General features: G+C 35.5%; 1 protein-coding gene across 3 annotated transcripts in view; it reads left to right on the top strand.

Moving 5' to 3' along the window:
- Positions 1-24668, top strand: part of NAALADL2 (N-acetylated alpha-linked acidic dipeptidase like 2) — a 1658881-nt gene that overhangs the window by 853549 nt on the left and 780664 nt on the right. The gene's annotated exons all lie outside the window — the stretch shown is intronic.

The raw sequence follows: 24668 nt of genomic DNA, 5'->3' as shown, positions 1-24668 counted from the left end.
TCACAATGCTGTATATTATATCTTCATGACTTATTTATTTTATAACTGGAAATGTGTTATTTTGGACTTCATTCAGTTGTTTTGCCCCCCTTCTATCTCCTCCCCCCCACAACTCTGGCAACCATCAACCTATTCTCTATATCTGTGAGCTTTGTTTTATTTTAGATTCCACAGATACATGAAATCATACAGTATCTGTCATTCTTTGTTTAACTTATTTTGCTTAGCCTAGGCCCTCAAGATCCATCTGTGTTGTCACAAATGGCAATATTTCATTTCTTTTTATGGCTAATATTATACACACATGTATATGTATACACATATGCATATATATGCACATATGCACCACTTTTTATTTGTTCATCCATTGATGGATATATAAGTTGTTTCCATGTCTTGGCTATTGTAATTAATGCTGCAGTACACATGGGAGTGCATGTGTCTTTTTGAGTTAGTGCTTTATGTGCTTTGGATAAATACCCAGAAGTGGAATTGCTGAGTCATATGGTGGTAGTCATTTAAACTTTTTGAGATAACTCCCTACTGTTTTCCACAGTGGTTAAACCAATTTGCAGTCCCATCAGCAGTGTATTAGGATTCCCTTCTTCCTGCAACTTGACCAACACTTTTGGCTTGTTGGTATTGTTTTTAAAAATAGCCATTTAGACAGGTGTGAGGTAATACCTCATTGTGGGTTTGCTTTGCATTTCCATGTTAATTAGTGATTTGAGCATCTTATCATGTATGTTGACCTTCTATATATCTTCTCTGGAAAATGTCTAGTAAGATTCTCCACCCACTTTTAATTAAGTTTTTATCAATGCTATGGAGTTGTATGAGTTCGTTACATATTTTGTATATTAACCTCTTACCAGATAAATGATTTGCAAACATTTTTTCCCATTCAGAGGGTTGCCTTTTCATTTTATTGATGATTTTCTTTGCTATTAAAAGCTTTTTAGTTTGAGTAGTCCCAATTATCTATTTTTATTTCATTCTTTTGCATATGGCTATTGAGTTTTCTTAGCACCACTTTTGAAGAGACTATTATTTCCCCATTGTGTATAGCTGGATCCTTAGTCATAAATTAGTTGATTAAACGTGCGGCTTTATTTCTGTGTTATCTATTATGTTTCATTTACCTATCTATCAGTTTTTATGCCAGCATATTGTTTTGATTACTATAAACTTGCAATAGAATTTGAAGTCAGGGAGCATGGTGCCTCTAGCATTTTTTTTTTTTCTTTCTTAAATTGCTTTGCCTAATTGAGGTCTTTTGTAGTTCCATACAAATTTTAGAATTATTTGTTCGGTTTCATTACAAAAATATAATTAGAAATTTGATAGTGGTAGCATTGTATCTATAGATGACATTCGATGGTGTAGATGTTGTAATAATGTTAATTTTTGAAGTCCATGAGCATGGACTATCTTTTCATTTGTGTATTCTTCAATGTCTTCCATCAACATAGTATAGTGTTCAGAACTTTCACTTCATTGGTTAATTTTGTTCTGAGGTAATTTTGTTGTTCTTGCAGTTGTAAATGGGATTATTCTCTTGAAATCTCTTTCTGATAGCTCATTATTAGTGTTTTAGCAAAGCAACAGATTTCTGTATATTTATCTTGTATCCTGCAACTTTATTGAATTCATTTATTCTAATATTTTTGTGTTAGGCCTTAGGTTTTTTTGTGCATATACTATCACACAGCATCTGTAAATGGTGACAGTTTTGCTTCTTTTCTGATTTGGTCATCTTTTATTTTCTTGCCTAAATGCTCTGGCTAGGACTTCCAATACTGTGTTGAATAAAGTGGTGAGAGTGGGCATTCTTGTCTTGTTCCTGACCTTAGAGGAAAAGTTTTCATCCTTTCCACTGAATATGATATTAGCTGTGGGATTTTCAAATATGGCTTTTATTATTTTGATCTGTATTCCCTTTCTATCCACATTTTTGAGAGCTTTTTAAATAAAAAAAATGAATCTTAAATTTTGTCAAAAGTTTATTCTGCGTTTATTGAGACAGTAATATAATTTTTTATTCTTCATTTAATGTGGTGCATTAAATTGATGTTTGCAGATGCTAAACCATCCTTGCTTCCCTAGTCCCACCTAATCATGGTGTCCAAGTCATGCATTATTAAATTCAATTTGCTAGCATTTTGTTGAGGATTTTTGCATCTATTGTCATCAAGGATGTTAGCCTGCTATTTTCTTTTTCATGTGATATCCTTCTCTGGTTTTCTGTGGTTTTGGTATCAGAGTAATGGTTGTCTCTCAAACCTTTGTGACTGTCCATGCAGCCTATTTTATTTTTAATAGCTCCTAGTATTTCAGGGTGTGCCAAGATCTGACAGCGTCCTAAAGGGGAGGAACTCAGTTAGCACCTAGATTTAGGCTGGTTGGAAGCCAGATTCTCAAGCAGCAGCTTTTCAAGAATACAAAGAGATATATTCCTGTGGGACTATAAACATAAACCCTGCTGGCTCCCAGAGCAAGGTGATCTGGAGAGGTTTCCTGGGCAACAGTCACCAAATTGAAAGAGATTTTTGTTGAATGTTTGATCTCCTTTGTCTTCTTTTAGTGGATCTTAAAATTGAAGGTGTTGTAGCGAACAGGATATCAAAGAAAGCATGTTGTCTGTTCCTAAATCAAACTGGGGAAAAAAATGGTTTTCTGATTTTGAGATAGTGTGCTTAATCACATGCATGCATTTATTCAGTATACAAAAGATATTGCTGAAGATGAAAGCAGAGAAAAGCATTTTGTTCACTGCAAAGAGTCTGGAAGAGATGCTATATTCCTTCATCTTCCTTGAAGAGCAGAAGCAGAACCAGTGGGTGTTTATATTATAGTTTAAGAGACACTCGAAAAAGACAAAATTCTGTCTGAAAAATGGGTACTTGTCTTTTAAAATGTTTGGGGCAATTGTGCTACTTATGTAGTAAAGAAATGCAGTACTTTTATTTCTATAACTTCAGAAGATCAAGCATAGAAAATTGGTTGTTGTGTGCCTATTACTGTATCACATGATCAGCAAAAGATTAAGTACATTTAAATAGGTTGAAAATTAGTCACACAGTTTATTTTTTTAATGTTGACACATATTAATTATTTGGATATATATACTTGGTGAAAGTGAAAGTGTTAGTCACTCAGTCATATTTGACTCTGAAATCCCAGGGACTGCGGCTCACCAGGCTCCTCTGTCCATGGTAATTTCCAGGCAAGAATACTGGAATAGGTAGCCCTTTCCTTCTCCAGGAGATCTTCTCAACCCAAGGATCTGTCTCCTGCATTACAGGTGGATTCTTACTGTCTGAGCCACCAGAGAAGCCCTCATATTTGGCAAATATCTATAAATAGTACAAGGTCCTCATAAATAATGGTAATGAATATTTGTGCCATAAAACCCAAGCAAACTTTTTCACTTTTAATTAGATCTTGAGTACTTATATATACCATTCACACAGACAGCTTTCTTGCTGTTCAAATTCATTTGCTCACTTATTTTTCTAGATCTGTAACAGATGCTGGAATTGTAGAAATTAAATCATTTCCACTCTTCTGCGATCTTAGTATGTACCTGATAGAAATTTAGGATAACTTGTGCAATACCATATGAAAAATATGACCATGGAGTCATAGCCTATGTGCTGTAATAGAGAGATTTTTGCACACATGTTGATCTGGGACAGTTTCACTTGTGCACCTGTTGACCTATCATCTTGACAGATTTAATAAACACTTAACCTGAATTGTTCTTTCTTTTTTCTTTCCTTCGTCTCTTCCTTTAGCAAAATATTATGTTACATTAAAATAAGTCATAATTGGTTATATTAAGTGGCTACCAAAATTACATCTCTTTTTCTCCACCTCATTTATACACAAGGTAACAGAGAGCATCACAAGAAGAAAAAATGGATCTCTTTGATTCTCAGTGGTAGTGGGATAAAGATAAAAAGATTTTTAGAAAGATTAAAAATTTTAGAACAAAGTCTAGCAATTTTCATTTTAATATAGCATGAAGAGAAAGAATCTTAACCTATGAGGGAAATCGAGAAACTGGAAAAAGAAGTACACTAAAATTGTTGTAACGATTTTAAGGTTCTTTCTCTTCACGCTATATTCAAATGAAAATTACTAGATTTTGTTCTAAAATTTTTCTAAATCTTTCTTTAAAAAATTGCATTAGTGACAAAATAGGGTAGATATCTATACTGGACAAAGAATAATTTCAAATTTGTAAGAAAAAAACTAAACAAACTAAAAAGTTAGTCAAACACTGAATAGGGTGTTTGTGTCGTGCTTAGTCGCTCAGTCATGTACAACTCTTCGTGACCCCATGGACTGTAGCCTGCCAGGCTCCTCTGACCATGGGGATTCTCCAGGCAAGAATACTGGAGTGGGTTGCCATGCCCTCCTCCAGAATATCTTTCCAACCCAGGGACTGAACCCAGGTCTCCCACATTGCAGACAGATTCTTTACTGTCTGAGCCACCAGGGAAGCCCATGAATATTTGAGTGGGTAGCCTTTCCCTTCTACAGGGGATCTTCCTGACCTGGAAATTGAACTGGGGTCTCCTGCATTGCAGGTGGATTTTTTACCAGCTGAGCTATTAACGAAGGCCGAATATGGTGTTTATATAAGAGCAAATCTTTGTGGTCATATAAAATGTGAAAAGCTACTTCTCGAATTCTGTAGTTGTCAAGGATTTGTAAAGATAAATATATAATTAGTAGTCATACTTCTGATAATATAATGTGTTTAAAAAGAGTAAATAAAAACACCTGTAAAAGAATATTAATTTCATATTCTTAAAAAATCCTAAAATTTAAATTAATGGATGTCAATAAAGAATGATTGAATATCCATGGCTTACCATAAAAATATAAAATATTAGTTTTGCAATCAGTAGAAAATGACAATGATAATTAAAAACATTCTAGATGACTTAGAGGGAGTTCCAAGAGTTAAAATTGAGTTTGATAAGCAGCATATAAAAATGTGTACATTTGATCTTTATCATTTTTATAGTAAAACAGTTTATACATAGATTTTTACATGTATATTTGCATGTGTATTATGTGTGTATTTATGTTTTAGGAGAAAATACTGGTGAATACACAACATGTATTACATAATTATATATTCATAGTATGTTTGAAGAACACAGAAGCTGTTAATATGGAATATAGAATAGAGTGATATGAGTGTACAGGAGGAAGGCAGAACAAGTGAAAAAAAAAGCACAAAACAAGAAAAGGAAAATTTTAAAATGTTATGTAGTAACTAATTACATGATTATGTATATATATAAATTTAAATAATAATGATTAAAAAGAAAATATTAATGTCTAGGCCCATGGTTCCTAATCCAGTGTTCTATTATACTATACTACTCATAGACATTTTTTAAAATATCTTGTTTTCAGATGTGGAAATATTGGAATATTTGTGACTTATCTACCTTTAATACTACACTAATTATATAGAATGGGATTTTTTTTTTACTTATTGGCATTTTTCATGATTACTACACTTGACTAGTGTTTCAATAACAAGGCCTACTGTTTTCCATGCTGTAAAATTTTATTCACAGGAAATTAAGTTTAACAGTTTAAACAAAAAGGCCCATTACTTCTGAGAATCCTTTATATTCTAACCAGGATAGAAATCCCTTAATTAGGACAAAGGATTAAAATTATAAACGAGAACAATTTATTTCAGTAAAGCTGAGGGGTGGAAGAGAGTGCTTCAATTTAAAGAGATACACATTTTAATTTAACCTATTGAAACCACCTAGGAAAAACAACAAATAATCAAGGATACTTCAGCATCTTTATTACATTTTATGCACGTGTTCAAAAATGCTCTCGGGGAAGAGCCACTTCAATAATAGTCAGAATTTGAATAGTGCAAGTTTGGAGGAGAAGTGGTCCAGATGGACATAAGTAATAAAAGAGATCCAAGGGGAAGTAGCTCAGTGATTACCTTTGATCTAAGGCCGAAGTTGCCTGGTGAATCTAGTGTACTCTATACAGAGATGTTCTATTTGCCTTGCTTTTAGAAACACGCCTCTATTTTATGCCAAAGTAATCCGGCACTTAAAATATTGACATGTTGCATTTATTACAAACTAATAAGTGGGCCAGTACTTACCTTTTGTGATGCCAGACATACAATTCAATCACTCACCAAAGTGTTCTGCTTAAACACAATGAAGTAGCCATATGTTGGCTATTTTTTTACCAGGATATTTGATATCATTCAGACACATCTGCTGCTGCTGCTGCTGCTGCTAAGTCGCTTCAGTTGTGTCCGATTCTGTGCGACCCCTGAGACGGCAGCCCACCAGGCTCCCCCGTCCCTGGGATTCTCCAGGCAAGAACATTGGAGTGGGTTGCCATTTCCTTCTCCAATGCATGAAAGTGAAAGTGAAGTCTCAGTCGTATCCGACTGTTAGCAACCCCATGAACTGCAGCCTACCAGGCTCCTCTGTCCATGGGATTTTCCAGGCAAGAGTACAGGTGTGGGATGCCATTGACACATCTGTGGGATAACTATTTCAAAGTTGTTGTTTTTTTTTTTAAAGAGTAACTGAAAGGACATTTTCTTACTCTCCCTGAAAAATAATAGCGGTTGAAGTAGAACAGATAAAAACACATATATCTGGAATAGTTCCTATTATCTGCAGTAGTCCAATTTCTACGTAGTATCTATGCCCATTAAAGAAAGCAAACACGAGTCTGTTTACAATATATTATTTATCTGCACACTGCTGCTGCTCCTGCTAAGTCGCTTCAGTTGTGTCCGACTCTGTGCGACCCCATAGACAGCAGCCCACCAGGCTTCCCCGTCCCTGGGATTCTCCAGGCTAGGGAACTACCAACTGACAATCACATTGCTCTACAAGAGATAACTAGCCAAGCCATTGTAAGATTAAGAAATGAGTTACATTTGATTAATTTGTTTAAAAGAAAACAAAGCTAAAAGGGTCAATTCAGTTTAAATTGTGATACAGCTTGATTCTACAGTAAAAGCAAATCTGAAAACATACATTTCACCTTTTGGAGTAATCGGAGGGAAATATATATATTTCCGGGTATAATAATAACATACCTCAGGAATTAGGAAACCCCATACATTGTTAATAATTTCTTCTTTCCTTTTTTCCCTTCTTTTTCCGTCTCTTTCTTCTTTCCTCCCTATGTCCCTTCTTTACTATCTCCCTAAATCAACATTGATTTACTGATTACTATGAGGAAAGTTTTAAGTCAGCATTCCAAGAAATGAGCTGCTGTTAAAGAAATTTAAAACACTACTTATTTCTACACTTATGAAAATAACAAAAGAACCGCTGATTGTAAAAATTCAGGTGAAATATTTGAGTAATGATAGAAGACTGTGTGATAATTGACAACACAATGCCAAGCGTTTGGAGACATGTTAGTGAGAGTTGGCTTGTCTGTACAGAAATGTCTTCCTCTTGCAGGTGAGGGAAGTAGGTGGGGATGGTAGCAGTGAAGCATGGCAGTGATGGGCAGGGTTGGCAAGAAGAAAGTGCCAGCTTAAGGTAGAACATACTCTTGAGTGCTTGTGGTATACCTGTGCTAAGCAGTTTATAAGCATCAGTTTTTATTTTTACCATCTCAGTGAAGTATGAATGGTTTTGGGGCATCTGAGTTAAAACTTGGCCCAGGTCTTGTATCTGGACAGTAGAGAACAGATGCCAGGCTGGCTCCCAATTCCTCAGTAGTGTGGGGCGATGCCTCTGAAATCATCCAAAAGATATTCTACTAGAATATTCTACTAGATCAGATTGAAAATGGAAGTGGAGACAAGGCTGTTCCTAAACTTCAGGGCTGAAAAGTAGGTTTGGGCCTTTGCCTTAGAGACAATAAGGGAGATTGGAAGTGGTTGTAGGGAAGTTACATCATCGAAACACAGTTTCTACTTCTCATGTCTGTAATACAGTAGTGGAGCTCACAGGAGAGCTAGTGCTGTCTGCTAGTCAACAATTAGAAACTAGTTATCTGATGCCTCATAATCAAGTGAATATCCACAGCTACTGAAGGCTGAGACCTCTGCATGATACATAGCTACTCATGACCTGAGCAGGAACAATCTAGATAGGTACTCTGCATTTATATATAGTACATACGGAAGACAATGTGATGGATTGAGCGGTGGATGGGAACTGAGTAGTCAGTAGGGTAAATAATAGACATTTTGTAGGGATTATCATCTTTAATCATAGCAGCCTAAAAATGTATGTGCTATCATTACTTCCTTCTTCCAGTGAAGCAACTGAGGTTTAAAGAGCTTTAATAATCCTTCCAAGGTTGTTCAGTAAGTGACAGAATAGAGATTTGAATGCATTTTTCTCTCCAGAATCACAATTTTATTTCCCATTGGTGCATTCCCACTTCTCATGAGAAGGGGAATATCCCACTTACTTAACAACTCCATATTTATGGACTATAAGAGGGAATCCTCAAGATAAAATCAAAATGCAGTTTTCCATAATGATTCTATAAAAATACTAAGAAAAAAGCCTCAGTGAAAATTTGAAAATAGAATCCAGTTATCATTTTATAAGAGATATATACATAATAAAGCTAACAGGCTTATTTTGCATAAATAACTGAAATTATTTTTTAAACCAAATGTCAAGACATTTTGAGAAAAAACCCATTACCTTTATATATAGAAGTTATGTTTATTATTGTCATCTGACAGTATTTCTGCCTAATAAATTAATGTGTTGAATTCATAATTTAAAAAAACACAGAAAATTTTAGACACACTCTTTGCCGGTCATTGCCATTGTATTGGCTTTCACAGTGGAGCTGGAATTGGATGTGTGCCTTTCAGATGAAATATTCTTTTATTAAAGGATGTCTTCCTGACAGTTATTTATCTTGAGAGGCTATAAACCTTTGGATTAATTGCATGTTTTGTACAAATGTCAGTTACTGATTTTGTTTTGATGGATCTATTCATGTCCTGTTGGAGCTTTAGGTGAGTTAAGGTATTGCTTATCATCAGTCTTCTTTGTCTGACCCCTGAAAAGTAAAAAATCGGTTGTCAGGAGAAAATCATTTTTTCTTATAGAGTCTTGAAGAGACAACAAACATATTCTTGGGCTGTTTGATAGAACTACAGAAGTACAGATAATGAGAATGAAATTGAAACTAGTTTTGCTCATTCTTACTGAACTGGCAACTTTCTGTAGACACCAAAATGAAATTTAATTAATAAGGATATGATTACATTTGCACACATTCCTTGCTAATTTAAGTCCTAACCATTAGAATTTGATTCAGCAGTATAGAACTTCTTGTGTGTTAGTTTGGATCCATACACATAAGTGTTGGTTTTGTTGTAGTGTTTGCTCCATAATGCACAAGTGTGCAATGCATTTCTGTCAAGTGAAGAGGAACTAAAAAGCCTCTTGATGAAAGTGAAAGAGGAGAGTGAAAAAGTTGGCTTAAAGCTCAACATTCCGAAAACTAAGATCATAGCATCTGGTCCCATCATTTCATGGGAAATAGATGGGGAAACAGTGGAAACAGTGGCAGACTTATTTTGTGGGGGCTCCAAAACCACTGCAGATGGTGACTGCAGCCGTGAAATTAAAAGACGCTTACTCCTTGAAAGGAAAGTTATGACCAACCTGGACAGCATATTGAAAAGCAGAGACATTACTTTGCCAACAAAGGTCTGTTTAGTAAAGGCTATGGTTTTTCCTGTGGTCATGTATGGATGTGAGAGTTTGACTGTGAAGAAAGCCGAGTGCCGAAGAATTGATGCTTTTGAATTGTGGTGTTGGAGAAGACTCTTGAGAGTCCCTTGGACTTCAAGGAGATCCAACCAGTCCCTTCTAAAGGAGATCAGTCCTGGGTGTTCTTTGGAAGGGATGATGCTAAAGCTGAAACTCCAATACCTTGGCCACCTCATGCAAAGAGTTGACTCATTGGAAAAGACTCTGCTGCTGGGAGGGATTGGGGTCAGGAGGAGAAGGGGACGACAGAGGATGAGATGGCTGGATGGCATCACCAACTCGATAGACGTGAATTTGAGTGAACTCTGGGAGTTGGTGAGGTACAGGGAGGCCTGTTGTGCTGTAATTCATGGGGTCGCAAAGAGTTGGATACGACTGAGTGACTGGACTGAACTGAACTAATTCTTTACATGTTGCATGCAACTTTAGATAATATTTTAGATAATGTTTTCTTATAATTAAGCTCATTAAGTGGTTCCCAGTGACTATGACTCTCTTCTTCCCAAGTTGAAGTTACTTGACATCTGTATGTTGCTGTGTTTAGTCACTCAGTAATGTATGGCTGTTTGACCCCATCAACTGTAGCCCAGCAGGCTCCTCTGTCCATGGGGATGCTCCAGGCAAGAATACTGGAGAGTGTTGCCATGCTCTCCTCCAGGGAATTTTCCCAACCCAAGGATCGAACCCAGGTTTCCTGCATTGAAGGCAAATTCTTTACTATCTGAGCCACCAGGGAAGCCCAAGAATACTGGAGTGAGTAGCTTATCCTGTCTCTAGGGGATTTTCCAGACTCAGAAATTGAACCAGGGTCTTGATTACAGGCAGATTATTTACCATCAGTCAAATCACCATCACAGTCTCTGAGGTTAATTACTATTTAGGGGAGATATGAATGTCTCTGGCTTAGTCTTTCATTTTTTGGAACTTTATTTGAAGTATTTTTTGAAGCATATATAATTTATAGTATCGTGTTAATTTCAAGTGTATGGCAATTGATTGAGTTATACATATAGATACATACATATATTATTTTTCAGATTCTTTTCCATTATAGATTACTATAAGATATTGAGTTTAGCTCCCTATGCTATAGAGTAAATCCTTGTATTTTACCTATTTTACATAGAGTAATGTGTCTGCCTTAGGGCTTCCCTAGTGGCAAATAGGGAAAGAATCTGCCTGCAATTCAGAAGATGCAGGAAACCTGAGATCCATCCCAGAGTCAGGAAGATCCCCTGGAGGAAGGCATGGCAACCCACTCCAGTATTCTTGCCTAGATAGTCCCTTGGACATAGAAACCTGGCAAGCTATAGTCCATAGGGTCACAAAGAGTCATACAAGACTGAAGTGACTGTTGTTGCTGCTCAGTTGCTCATTTGTGTCCCTCTCTTTGTGATCCCATGGACTGGAGCATGCCAGTCTTCTTTAACCTTCATCATCTTCTGGAGATTTCTCAAACTCATGTCCATTAAGTCGGTGATGCCATGCAACCATCTAATCCTTGTCATCCCCTTCTCCTCCAACCTTTAATCTTTCCCAGCATCAGAGTCTTTTCTAATGAGTCAACTCTTCACATCAGATGGCCTAAATATTGCAGCTCCAGCATCAGGCCTTCTAATGAATATTCAAGATTGATTTCCTTTAGGATTGACTAGATTGATCTCCTTGCAGTCCAGGGGACGCTCAAGAGTCTTCTCCAACACACAGTTCAAAAATATCAATTCTTCAACACTCAGCCTTCTTTGCGGTCCAACTCTCACATTCATACATGACTACTGAAATAACCATAGCTTTGACTGTACAGACCTTTGTCAGCCAAGTAATGCCTCTGCTTTTTAATATGCTACTAGGTTTGCCATAGCTTTTCTTCCAAGGAGTAGGCATCTTTTAACTTCATGACTGCAGTCACCATCTGGAGTGATTTTGGAGCCCAATAAAATAAAGTCTGTTTTCCATTGTTTCCCCATCTATTTGCCATGAAGTGACAGTACTGTATGCGGTGATCTTAGTTTTCAGAATGTTGAGTTTCAAGTCAACTTTTTCACTCTCCTCTTTTACCTTCATCAAGAGGCTCTTTAGTCCTCTTCACTTTCTGCCGTAAGGATGGTATCATCCACATATCTGAGGTTATTGAGCATTTCTCCTGGCAATCTTTATTCCAGCTTGTGCTTCATCTAGCTTAGCATTTTGCATGATATTCTCAGAGGATGAGATGGTTGGATGGCATCCCTGACTCAATGGACATGAGTTTGAGTAAACTCCAGGAGTTGGTGATAGACAGGGAGGCCTGGCATATTGCAGTCCATGAGGTCGCAAAGAATAGGACACAACTGAGAGACTGAACTGCACTCTGCATACAGGGCTTCCCTGGTGGCTCAGCTGGTAGAGAATCTGCTTGCGGTGGGGAAGACCTGGCTTTGATCCCTGAGTTGAGAAGATCACCTGGAGAAGGGAACAGCTACCCACTCCAGTATTCTGGCCTGGAGAATTCCATGGATTGTATAGTGCATGGGGTTGCAAAGAGGCAGATGACTGAGTGACTTTCACCTCTCTTCTCTCTGTATAGAAGTTAAATGAGCTGGGTTACAATATACAGCCTTGACATACTCCTTTCCCAGTTTTGAACCAGTCTGTTGTTCCATGTCCAGTTCTAGCTGTTGTGGGTTGACTTACCACAGCAGTACTGTGGCCACTGCTGAATTTTCCAAATTTGTTGGCATTTTGAGTGCAGCACATTAGCAACATGAATGTCACTGACCACACGTGTGTGTGTGTCTATGTTAATCCCAAACTCCTAATTTATTCCCCCATAACCCCTCTATCTTCTTGATAGTCGTAAGTTTATTTCTATGTCTATAAGGCTGTTTATGTTTTGCAAATAGTTTCTTTGTGTCATTTTTTAGATTCCACCTATAAGTGATATCATATGATATTTGTCTTTGACTTACTTCACTTAATATGATGATCCATCATCATTAATATTGATGTTCCATCAATGTGGCTGCATATAATATTATTCCTTCATTATGGCTAAGTAATATTGTATTGTTTGTGTATGTGTGTGTGTGTATGTATATGTGTATGTATATATGTATATATATGGAGAAGGCAATGGCACCCCACTCCAGTACTCTTGCCTGGAAGATCCCATGGACGGAGGAGACTGGAAGGCTGCAGTCCATGGGGTCGCTGAGGGTCGGACACGACTGAGCGACTTCACTTTCACTTTTCACTTTCCTGCATTGGAGAAGGAAATGGCAACCCACTCCAGTGTTCTTGCCTGGAGAATCCCAGGGATGGGGGTGCCTGGTGGGCTGCCGTCTATGGGGTCGCACAGAGTCGAACACGACTGAAGCGACTTAGCAGCAGCATGTGTATATACACACTATATCTTCTTTACCATCCATCTGTCTGTGGATATTTAGCTTGTTTCCATTTCTTGTCTATTGTAAATAATGCTGCAGTGAGCTTTGGGGTGGTTGTACCTTTTTGAATTAGCTTTCTGACAGTCTTTCTGAATCTCAATTTCCTCATTTCTGTTTCAGTACACTTTACACTGTTGAAATACATATCAATAAATTATCATTATTACTTGTGCTAGTCCATCAATAATCAGAGAAGTATCATCAAAATATGTTTGCATTTCTCCCATGTTAGTATTATGTCTATTTCCTCTAATAAAACTCCAGTTCTTCTATCATAGTCTTGATGCATCACTTAGTCTGTGCTCTCATGGCATTTTTGTCTTGTATTTCTTAGTCTTCTCTACTTTGAGACTGAAGAATGCTCCAGATTTATAAACTCATGCAGGAGTCTTGCTACCTGGAATCTAATTATCAGATGATTGACTGCTTACCTGGGTTTTTGCACCTTGTCCAATATTATGTTTCTTATCACCAGGCTGTGGCCACCTCTTAGGCTGCCATAAAGATGCTGAGAGAATTCTGGCCTCAGGTATTCTGCAAGTAATGCCCTCTAGCTGCTGGGTCAAAAGTCATTTTAGTTGATGACCTCTCTCATTCTTAGAAGTAATATGGTTGTCTGCATACCTCTGATTCAATTCAGCTCTTGATTTTTTGCATACAGGCCATTCCACTCTTGTCCCGTTGAAAATATTTCAAACAATCTATCAGTCTGGTCCTGATTGTTTTTTATAATTAAAATAATTTTTTGGATAGGCTAGGTAGTAAGACTATGAGGACTGGTTTAGTCAGACAGGCTAGTTGGTAATAAACATATTCCTGGAGAGAAGTGGAATTATCTCTAAATAGAATGATTTCTTTTCTATTAATTTCTATGACATGATGACATGTCAGTTGATCCTTAATGGATGAATAATTTTAGTGCCAATTTGTAATCATCTTTCCCAAAGATAACTTAAATGCATTTTCCAGCCGGCCAGTAATCTGTCACAAGGGTACTGTATGACTTCTTATCTGATTTTTAAAATTCTTTCTTGGTTTTGAGTTTGACAAGAAATAGTATAAGGGTAGTCATATGAAAAAGATGACCACTTATGAATATTACATATCCTGATTGCCATTCCTTCATCTTTTAATGTATACCAATGACATTAATATTAAAACAAAATTAGATTCTGCTGTGGCCATTTTCTTTAGCATACTTGTTGGTGCCATTAGTTTACAGGAAATAAAATGAATTGCCTCAGACTTAATGAGGCCTTAAGAGAGTATTAAAAAAAAACAAAACACTTTATTTAAAGGTAAATGCAAATAGTTGCAAAGAGTTCATGGAAAGGTAGATAAATTATTTACAATTGCTTCCTTTCTAGAGTATATATTTTAGGAAGAGAGGTCAAAAAACTAAAAACCCTAATTGGGCCAACTAGATAACATAAAATGCTAGAGTACTAGGGACTGAGGTACATAGTGAACTGAAGGGCTCATGCTTTGTCTAAAATAGCCAGGCATTCTCCATCCTCCATCCTCCTTCAGAAGTAGAAATTCCAGACCAGTGATATTAGATCTTTAAATTAAAAAATGTGACCAGAAGCAAAAGGAGAAAAAAGAATCAGAAATTCTTAAAAACTTCTGATTCTGAATGTTAATAAGATACAAGATATAGGAATACCAAATGTTGATTCATACACACTTTAGGTATTTTATATATTGTTAGTTTGTATTGTCTATAATATAACTGAATTCAGAAAAAAATCAGAACAATTTTGTTCCCTTCATATCTCTCTGTTTATACATGTATTGAGTACAGCCCAACATGGTACATATAGCCTAAACCTATAGAGAGAGGTCTAGAAAAATATAGAAATAAGGACATTTCAGTTCTTGGAGAGAGATATTGAGGAAAATCTGCCCAGCAACAGCATGTGCACATTTCCAGTTTGATGTCCTCATATAAGCTTTGTTTTTCTAAAAATAACAAGCAAAAGAAGCAACTCTGCTCTGCATGACTTTCTTGCTTAGGACTCAAATAAAATTTTTTTTCCCTGTTAATTTCATATTGGCAGAAAATTAGTTCAATTATTCCCAAACAGCATGACAATTTGGAAATATGTGTGTATATTTTTAAAGACTCTAAAAATAGGCTGCTGGTCAGTCAGGAAAAGTAATGCTAAAGGTGGAAATTAACAGAAGTTGCTTAGTTGGTACTTATTTCTCACAGTTAACAGAGTTCACTGTAATTATGTAACATGATTATGGCTATGAAAAGAGCAGTGGATGGATATAAGAAAAATCAGAGCTCTGGTTTTAACTATATACCAATTTAAACACTATGTGGCCAAAGGCAACTGTGAACCTATATGAAAATAAGTGTGTGCCCATATTTCAAGAATTAAAACAAGGATTTGGAGTAGTGGGCTCTAAAGAATTAAATGTTTTCTTCTCTTATGTTTGTGTCTTTGTCTTCATTGGAGTTCATTAGGAAATTCCAAACTCACTGGCTAATAAGAGAAACTGAATCACAATTTTTGTATATAGAAATCATAAAAGTGATGAAGACGAAGGAAAAGGCAGGGGGTTATTTGTGTTAACTATGTTTAATGTGTGGCCTGACCAAGTGTCTGAAAACAATTATGTATATTTCACTTCTTTGCTCACTAAACTTTTAGGATAAAATGAAGCATATTTTATAGTTGTTTCATGTATTACGTACTTCATATATTATGTAAATGGATTACAAATATTAAATAATGTTCATGGGATATGTAAATATCCCATATAGATAATTAAAGTATATTCATTAAAAGAATGTCTATTAAAAACTCATGTGATAGTAAAAAAATAGCCAAAATGCTTATCAGAGAGTTGATGGGATGTTTTCTCCAATACATTTTTTTCTATTTCAATCATTTTGTTCTTATTTTTATTATTTCCTTCTTTAAATTTCATTTAACTTTATTTTGCTATATTTTCTAAAGTTTTGAAATTGAAGTTAAATCATTAACGTTGTTTTCTTACATACTAGTTTAAGACAATATGTTTTCTCTAAGCACTGCTTTACTGCTTCCCAAAAATATTGCTATGCCATGTTTTCTTTATCATTCATTTAAACATATTCTCAATTTTAATTTTATCTTTAACTTTTGATTATTTAGAATTATATAATTTCCAAGCAACTGGAATTTCTAATTATATTTTTATTATTGAATTCTAGCCTAACTTCACTGTGTTCAGAACAAAGAGTCTATATGATTTTAATGGTGTTTTTTTAACTGCTTTTTTAAAAAAATGTAAATTTATTTATTTTAATTGGAGGTTAATTACTTTACAGTATTGTGTTTTGTCATACATCAACATGAATCTGTCACAGGTATACATGTGTTCCCCATCCTGAACCCCCCCCCCATTCCCTCCCCATACCATCCCTCTGGGTCATCCCAGTGCATCAGCCCCAAGCATCCAGTATCATGCATTGAACCCACCAGTCCAGGTTCGATGCGTGATTTTAGTGTTTCGAAGTTTGTTGAGACCCCCTTTTTATGGTCTACCATATGGGGATCTGGTAAATGTTCCATGTGCGCTTAGAAAGTTATTGGGTATGGTTTTCTATGTATGTTATATTCGTCAATTTTTAAAATTATTCTGGTATTCTATTCCTTAACTTTTCTTTTTCTGCTTATTCTATCAGTTACTGAGAGAAATTTATTAAAATTTCCAACTCTGTGAATTTAAATATTTTATTTGTACTTTCAAATTTTGATTTGTAAGTTGTAAAGCCTACTTCACTTAACTAGAGATCAGGGAGTTTTGTCTCCTTGGTTTAACTACTTACTTGCAGGACACACAAAGCTGCCATACAGTAGACACTCACTGGTTATTTGGGTAGGGGGTGAATGAATGTGAGAATAAAAATAGGTATCTAGTGACAAAGTCCAGAAAAATATGCATGGGATAGTACAAAGTGAGATTTGACCAGCTGCCAAAGACATTAAGATATTTTGGCCAGATTTTGCCAGATGGAAGCTTTTAAATTTCTTTGTGCATAGTAGATACTCAGTGATGAGAGTACTATTCTTTGTGTTTTGTTTTTGTTTTCCTTTATCTGAGAGCATATTAATGAAAGTATTAGTTGCTCAGTCATGTCTAACTCTCTGAGACTCCGTGGACTGTAGCCTGCCAGGCCCCTCTGTCCATGAGATTTCCCAGGCAAGAATACTGGAGTGGGTTGCCATTTCTTTCTCCAGGGATCAAACCTGGGTCTCCCACTTTGCAGGCAGACTCTACTGTCTGGGCCACCAGGGAAGGCCTGGGAGCATATTAGCCTTCTTCAGCTGTATTAGCATCATCAGTATTCAGTCAGTGGTATCAACCTACACACATCTTTAACCAAGAAATGTTCACCATTTATGTTCTTACTAGAAAGTATAATTCTCTGAAAATTTGCTTACTCCTCTGTCTTCCAGACTTGATGCTGTCAGCTTCCTCTGCCAACTTTCATTACCTGGCATCTCTATATTCAGCTACTTGGCTTATGTAAAGGCAGAGAGATGAATTTCTAGATATTCTCTCTTGAAACTTGGGAATTATTCTAATTCTTTTCTAGGCCCATTTTAATTTAATTTTAAATTACATGTATAAATATTATGTGGATATAAACCACCTAAAACAATGACTGGCACTAAGCACTCAGAAAATGTTGGTAGTGGTAACAGCATAAGTGCTCTGACTATTATGAGTATTTATTTTAAAAGGTATTTGAATTGTGAACTCTTTTCTTATTATTATATATTTTTTATATTTTCCTATTATTATATCTTATTTTCTTGCATTCTTTTGTTAAATTTTGCTTGTCTACGTTTTCTATGTTTTCTCCAGTAAATATACATTAATTGCATAATAATTAAAACCTTGAAAGAGAGATGATTTTAATTTTTCTTTGAAGAATAGGTAACCAATAATCTGAGCTCCTTCTAAACTTAGCTTTTTTCATTGTGTTCCTTTTTTTTTAATTGTTAATGATCTGTAGGAAAGAAAGAAAATATGAAAAATTGAATTCAGTGTCTAGAATTCAAATGTGTGTTAGGATATTTAAATACCATGAATTTACTCAGAAGAAGAGAAAGATGACAAATAGGGCTTAATAGTTTCAACTGTGAATCAAATTAAATCCAGGTATGTATTCTGAAGTAGTTCATGTACTAAAGTAGATGCTGTTATTCTTATTTCAGTACTTGTGACAGATCATTTAGGAAAGGAAAAAGAGAAAGTAAAGTAACCTTTATTATATCCCTGGAGGTTCTGGAGACTGTGCTAAGCACTTTACATATGTATTTTATGCTCTCAAAAAAAAAAAGTAACATATTACTATTCAAAAGATTACCATGTGGAAATTGAGGCTCAAAAGATACTCACATGTGCAATTTCATATAGCTTATATGCAAAAGCCAAAATGTAAGCCCTCTTTTACTGAATTCAGAATCCAGTATCTTTACTCTGTGTTCTCCTCCTCTGAAAGCTACTCTCTCCCCACCCATACCCACTACCCTCTACCAATCTTTTGTTGACAGTTGGTTGTCCAATTATGTAGATGAAGTATGTCAGAAATATCACCATCAATGCTGCTCATTTCTTCTCTAGCAATAAGCCTCTTTTCTTCTTTCTTCATGTATACAACAGAGATGAAGCTTCTAAATGACAGCTTATTCAAATATCTCAGTTTGCAATATGTTTTTCTTGTCATAACTAATTTTCTATCATTTTATACTTACTTTTCATTTTTCATTTGTGTTTCCATACTGTTATGACTTCCAATGACCAAATATCTCTACAGATTGATTTCAATGCATTTCATAAAGATGGGCATATTAGTAGTTGTTTTTCTCATGATTTATGCAATTTATCATGCTGCTGCCGCTGCTGCTGCTAAGTCGCTTCAGTTGTGTCCGACTCTGTGTGACCCCATAGATGGCAGCCCACCAGGCTCCCCCATCTGCATATCATTTAATAGAGAAGATTTCACTCTTGAGTGCTGAAATGAATATGTTCATGAAAGGTAGTCTTGATTAACAGTGACAAATAACACAAATTCTTACTGATTCTGATTATTGTCCTCATGTAGACATTATCACTCTTTGTGCTCACAATAGCTTTAATGTATTTGTAGTGTCACAGAAAGATAGCATCTAAAAGTTATTTTTAAAATATCAGTATATTAATTCCCCTCATTATATAATGTTATCATTTTAGTCAACCTTGCTGTACTAAAGATTTAATTTGCTATACTGGAAAATAAATGAAGATAAGTATCAATTATATTTTCAGTGTAGTCTTAACAGTATATTAGTGAAAAAACAAAACAAAACAATTATTTGCTGTGGTTTCCACTTACTAGGACTTCCCTGATAGCTCAGTTGGTAAAGAATTCACCTGCAATGCAGGAGACCCCAGTTCAATTCCTGAGTCAGGAAGATCTGCTGGAGAAGGGATAGGCTACCCACTCCAGTATTCTAAGACTTCCCTTGTGGCCCAGCTGGTAAAAAATCCACCTGCAATGTGGGAGAGCTGGGTTTGATCCCTGGGTTGGGAAGATACCCTGGAGAAGGGAAAGGCTACTCACTCCCTTATTCTGGCCTGGGCAATTCCATGGACTGTATAGTCCATGGAGTCACAAAGAGTCAGACACAGCTAAGTTACTTTCACTTTCACACCATTTACTAAGCACAAGGAGCTGTAGTTGGGTTTTCAAGATACATCAAAAGGGATGACTCAATATTTGTCCTTAAAAGTTTGTTTCTTTAGTTTTGTGAAAACACTGATAATTTTGTGTTAATGTTAAGAATAAGGAATCATTTAGTGTTTCAGGTACTTTAAAATATTCTCAATAAAATGATTATTCTGAAGCATGGAGATCAGTCATTTTTATTTATGATCTTCTTAAACTGGAATATGCTTCTCCCAATATTTATTCATTGGATTATACAGTTGGTGGTTTAGTTGGTAAGTCATGTCCGACTCTTGCCAATCCATGGACTGTAGCCCACAAGGCTCCTCTGCCCGTGGGATTTCCTAGGCAAGAATACTGGAGTGAGTTGCTATTTCCTTCTCCAAAACCAAGAATCCATGTTAATTTTTAGTACCACCCAAGTTTATGTCATTTTCACTAGAGAACAAACAGATGCTATCAAAGACTTATAATGTCCTACTAATTGGATGAACTTGTCTATTTTGTGAATTAACTTTTAGATTTAGTTTAGATAAATAAGGTGACTTAATTGGTAAGTGATCTTTGACAACTATTTTCCATAAAAACTAGATAAAGTATTTCTAAAGCCAGGTACTGTTAACAATAACATTCTTGTGCAGGGATGGTACATTCTGTAAAAGCTTATTAGCATTCCTGCCTTGCATTAGCCTTCATTTTGTTCACATTTCTTCTTGCTAAAACATATTTTTAAATGCTTCATCATGAGATACTACAATATACAGTCCAAAATACATGCAGTATTAACCAGAGATGAAATTATTTACTATATAAATGTGTGTAAGGAATGAAAGATGAGGAGTTATACCACTGGACTCTTTTTAATTTTTTTGTTTAATTCAGGTAGTAACAGATGTATTGGCAGTTTTATTTCTGTGTGTCCTGGGTTTTAATCAAGCTTATTTTACTATTTGTGTCATATCAAGTTAAATTAATGAATAGAGTATTGATTACCAGCTTTATGCTGGAGATCACCAAGCATGGTGCCTTGGTGATCTTGGTGATCATCTGTGTGCCTTCTATAATTTGCAAAGCAGACAGCTATGCTCCATGTTCTCCTTGATCATTAGGAGGTATTAAGTTCTCTTTCAGTTAATATACTTCTGTGATAGCTTTTTTTTTTTTCAATGTGGTGTATAATAAGCAGTTTTGTTTTTTTTTTTCCCCTTCAGATGGTTCTCAAATTCTCAATTTTGGGCTTCTGAATTCTAAAAATAGTTACTGTGATTTCCTTAAGTCTTATTTTGTCATGAACATAAAGGCCACTTTCTTCTAACTTCACACCATCCAAATTTTAATTACTTTATCCAAATATTATTCTTTATAACACTCCACATTTTTATTACTTTGGGAAAGCTTCAAAGTTTAGAAGACTATCTGCTCCTTTTAACTGGCGTGGAAATCTAAAATACAGCATAGTGGAGAAGAAATCTGACTTACCTAATCCAGGACATTATACAACTTAGTTATATTACCTGACACTCAAATTTCTTACTTGTAAAGTGGTAACAGTAGATACATGAGGATCTTTTTGCAAGTTGATTATGCACAGTGTTTTCAGTCTCTATAGCAGACATTCGGTACATGATTTACGGTTGATTCAGCATTTTAGAAGGAAAAAAGTAGTGGGGCACATAGGCATGCTGTTTGGCATGATGTTAGTAGCTGGCTGGTGAGGAAGGTGAGGGGATGATCCTTTACCCTCCTAACCACTTGATTTCTTGCTATCATGTGTGATATAGCTTTGCCATGCATTTTAGTCTTAATATTTCTAAAGCAAAATTGAAATAAAGTCAGTTCATACTGTAGCATCTTGAAATTTACTGGGCACATACGGTGCATGATTCCGAGAATTTTACTACATTGAATACCAAGTCAAATAACTTTAAAGAAACTTTTGACTTATTAGTATGTGCAAAGTATCAAACTGATACAAATATGAGTGTGTGTGTATGTTATTGTATATGCACATAAGAAAATCTCTGGACATTAGTAAATGTGCTGTTTGTTTTCTGTGTATTGTGAGTGCGTTTCTTTAGAGGTTTTTCTTTCCCTGCTCATTTACAGTAGAATCTTGGCAGCCCCCCTTATACTAGGAATACTACATGCATCGCTTCTTCCAATTCTAACACCAGTGTTGCTCTGTGGCTCATCCAGTAGCAGGTGTTGAACATTGATATAAACAGAATTTTGTCTAGCAAAGCCATAATCCTCCCATTTCCAGTCTCTACTGGCCAATGAAACACTAATGCCAAGCTTACTTCCAAATTCAAGTCTAAGGCATCACAGTTCATTTGCTTCCTGCCAAAACTATTGGCCCATGGAAACTCTTATTTTAAAAATTAAAGCAGAGCAAAAGTTTCTCCCAAATTCCATGTGATTTTAGGTGATACACTCCTAATTTTTCAGCTTTCTCTGAAATTAATAAATTGAGATTATTTTGCAGTTAGTTACTTACTAATATTTCTCTTTGAATATAGCAAACTGCCTAATTAGAACTGCTCACCATGTATCTCAAAATATTTTTGGGGGGAAGTTCAGAAAACTGTAAATTCTCAAAACTTGGGCATTTTAACATTCTAAGGGGTTTGGAATGATTCGTAGATAGAATCATTTGAACCAACCATTTGTATCAATAAAACTAGTTTATGTGAAATTTAGATTTAAAGGTTACATAATCTTAGAACACAGAACTCATATAGCTTCCTTAAATCTTTTTTCAAGGGGAGTGGTACAAAAGGCAAGACTCATATTAACAATTTGATAAATTTAAAATAAATGTAAAATTTAAAACAAATAGATTAATTTATATCATATTTTAATTTAAAAATAATTAAAAGTTAATATTAGGAAGATTGGCCTTGAAGAGGTATTTATTAGCTTAATTATTTGAAATGTTAGGAAATATTTATTAGGAAATGTTTCTTCAATCATTCTCTAAGGGCCAATATTTTTATAACTGTGTATAACAAAGCTTTGTTAACATATTCAGGGTACATATTTGTTATATTGATATAGTGGTATTCAGAGTACTATGATACATGTTCCTTTAAATCCAGCTAACCACCGTAGTATGCAAGATTTTGATAAGATAATCTCTATCAGGTAGAGATAATGTATAACATGGTATATCAATAAATACTGAAGAAATATTTATAAAGTAAGTGCAGAAGAAGAAGGATTTGGGTCCTAATTCTTAACTGTTTATCCACATTTTTTCCCTCTTAGATGTTATGGGAATAGTAAACAGTTCAGTTCAGTCACTCAGTCGTGTCCGACTCTTTGTGACCCCATGAATTGCAGCACCCCAGGCCTCCCTGTCCATCACCAACTCCTGGTGTTCAAACTCACATCCATTGAGTTGGTGATGCCATCCAGCCATCTCATCCTCTGTTGTCCCCTTCTCCTCCTGCCCCCAATCCCTCCCAGCATCAGAGTCTTTTCCAATGAGTCAACTCTTCGCATGAGGTGGCCAAAGTTCGGAATAGTAATAAGTTCTTATAAAGGCTTCATATCTAACACATAGAGATTAGGTGCTCAAGTTTTAATGTAATTCTAATCACAAGCTTGATATGGAAAATGATACATGTATTTTAATATTAATATGGGAGATAAAAAGTAATGAAGATATTCTTGAGGAAGAACAATTAGAGGACTTGCTGTTCTGAATATTGAGCCATATTTTAAGGTAATAATGATTTAAATGGAGTATTGCTATGAAGATGGATCAAAAAGATGAATGGAATTGACTAAGGAGCCTGGTCAGACCCAAAAACATGTAGAAATATATATATAAATGAAAGAATTTTTACTGCACATGAGTGAAGAATGTAGCAATGGAACCAGGGTGATTATTCATACACAAAAAATCATATTGGGTAATATTGCATTCATTTCTACCACACCACACACACACACATAAATATTCCAGGTAAACACTGAAATGTGGAAAACTTAATTCTTTAAATCTTTTATGAAAATAACTTCATTACTTCAGATTTGAGAAGGATTCAGAAAAATGTGCAAACCATTACATTGTATTAAAAAAATAATAAAACATGTACACAAAGGCTTTCTGGAGCAAATGACACCATACTGTGGCTAGAGTATGGTACCATATGTTCTATTCAATAGAAACAAGAAACTAAAAACCTCAAAAATTACACATTAAGATTATAAAATTTTATCTCATCATAAAACAAGACATTGAAAATGAAAGAGAAACCAAAAATTGGGAGAAGGTAAGTGCCCTGTTGTTGTTCAGTCACTAAGTTATGTCCAACTCTTTGTGGCCCCATGGACTAAAGCATACCAGGCTTCCCGGTCCTTCACTATCTCCTGGAGTTTGCTCAGACTCATGACCATTGAGGTGATGATGCCAACCATATCATCCTTTGCTACCCCCTTCTCCTCCTGCCCTCAATCTTTCCCTGAATCAGAGTCTTTCCCAATGAGTTGTCTCTTCACATCAGGTGACCAAAGTATTGAAGCTTCAGCTTCAGCATCAGTCCTTACAATGAATATTCAGTGTTGATTTCCTTTAGGATTGACTGGTTTTGTTCGGGGGTTCTTAAATAAGTATTGAGAAAAATAATGTGATGGGGAAAAAAAAATTGTACTATTAGGTAATAGTTTAGATAGAAATGAAATGTTTATAGGAAGATGGATACATTTTTTTTTTTTGGCCAAAAACCAAAAAGA

Source organism: Ovis aries, chromosome 1 (assembly GCF_016772045.2).
Source record: "Ovis aries strain OAR_USU_Benz2616 breed Rambouillet chromosome 1, ARS-UI_Ramb_v3.0, whole genome shotgun sequence".
NCBI classification, from domain to species: domain Eukaryota; kingdom Metazoa; phylum Chordata; class Mammalia; order Artiodactyla; family Bovidae; genus Ovis; species Ovis aries.
This window is presented reverse-complemented; position numbering and strand designations above follow the sequence as displayed.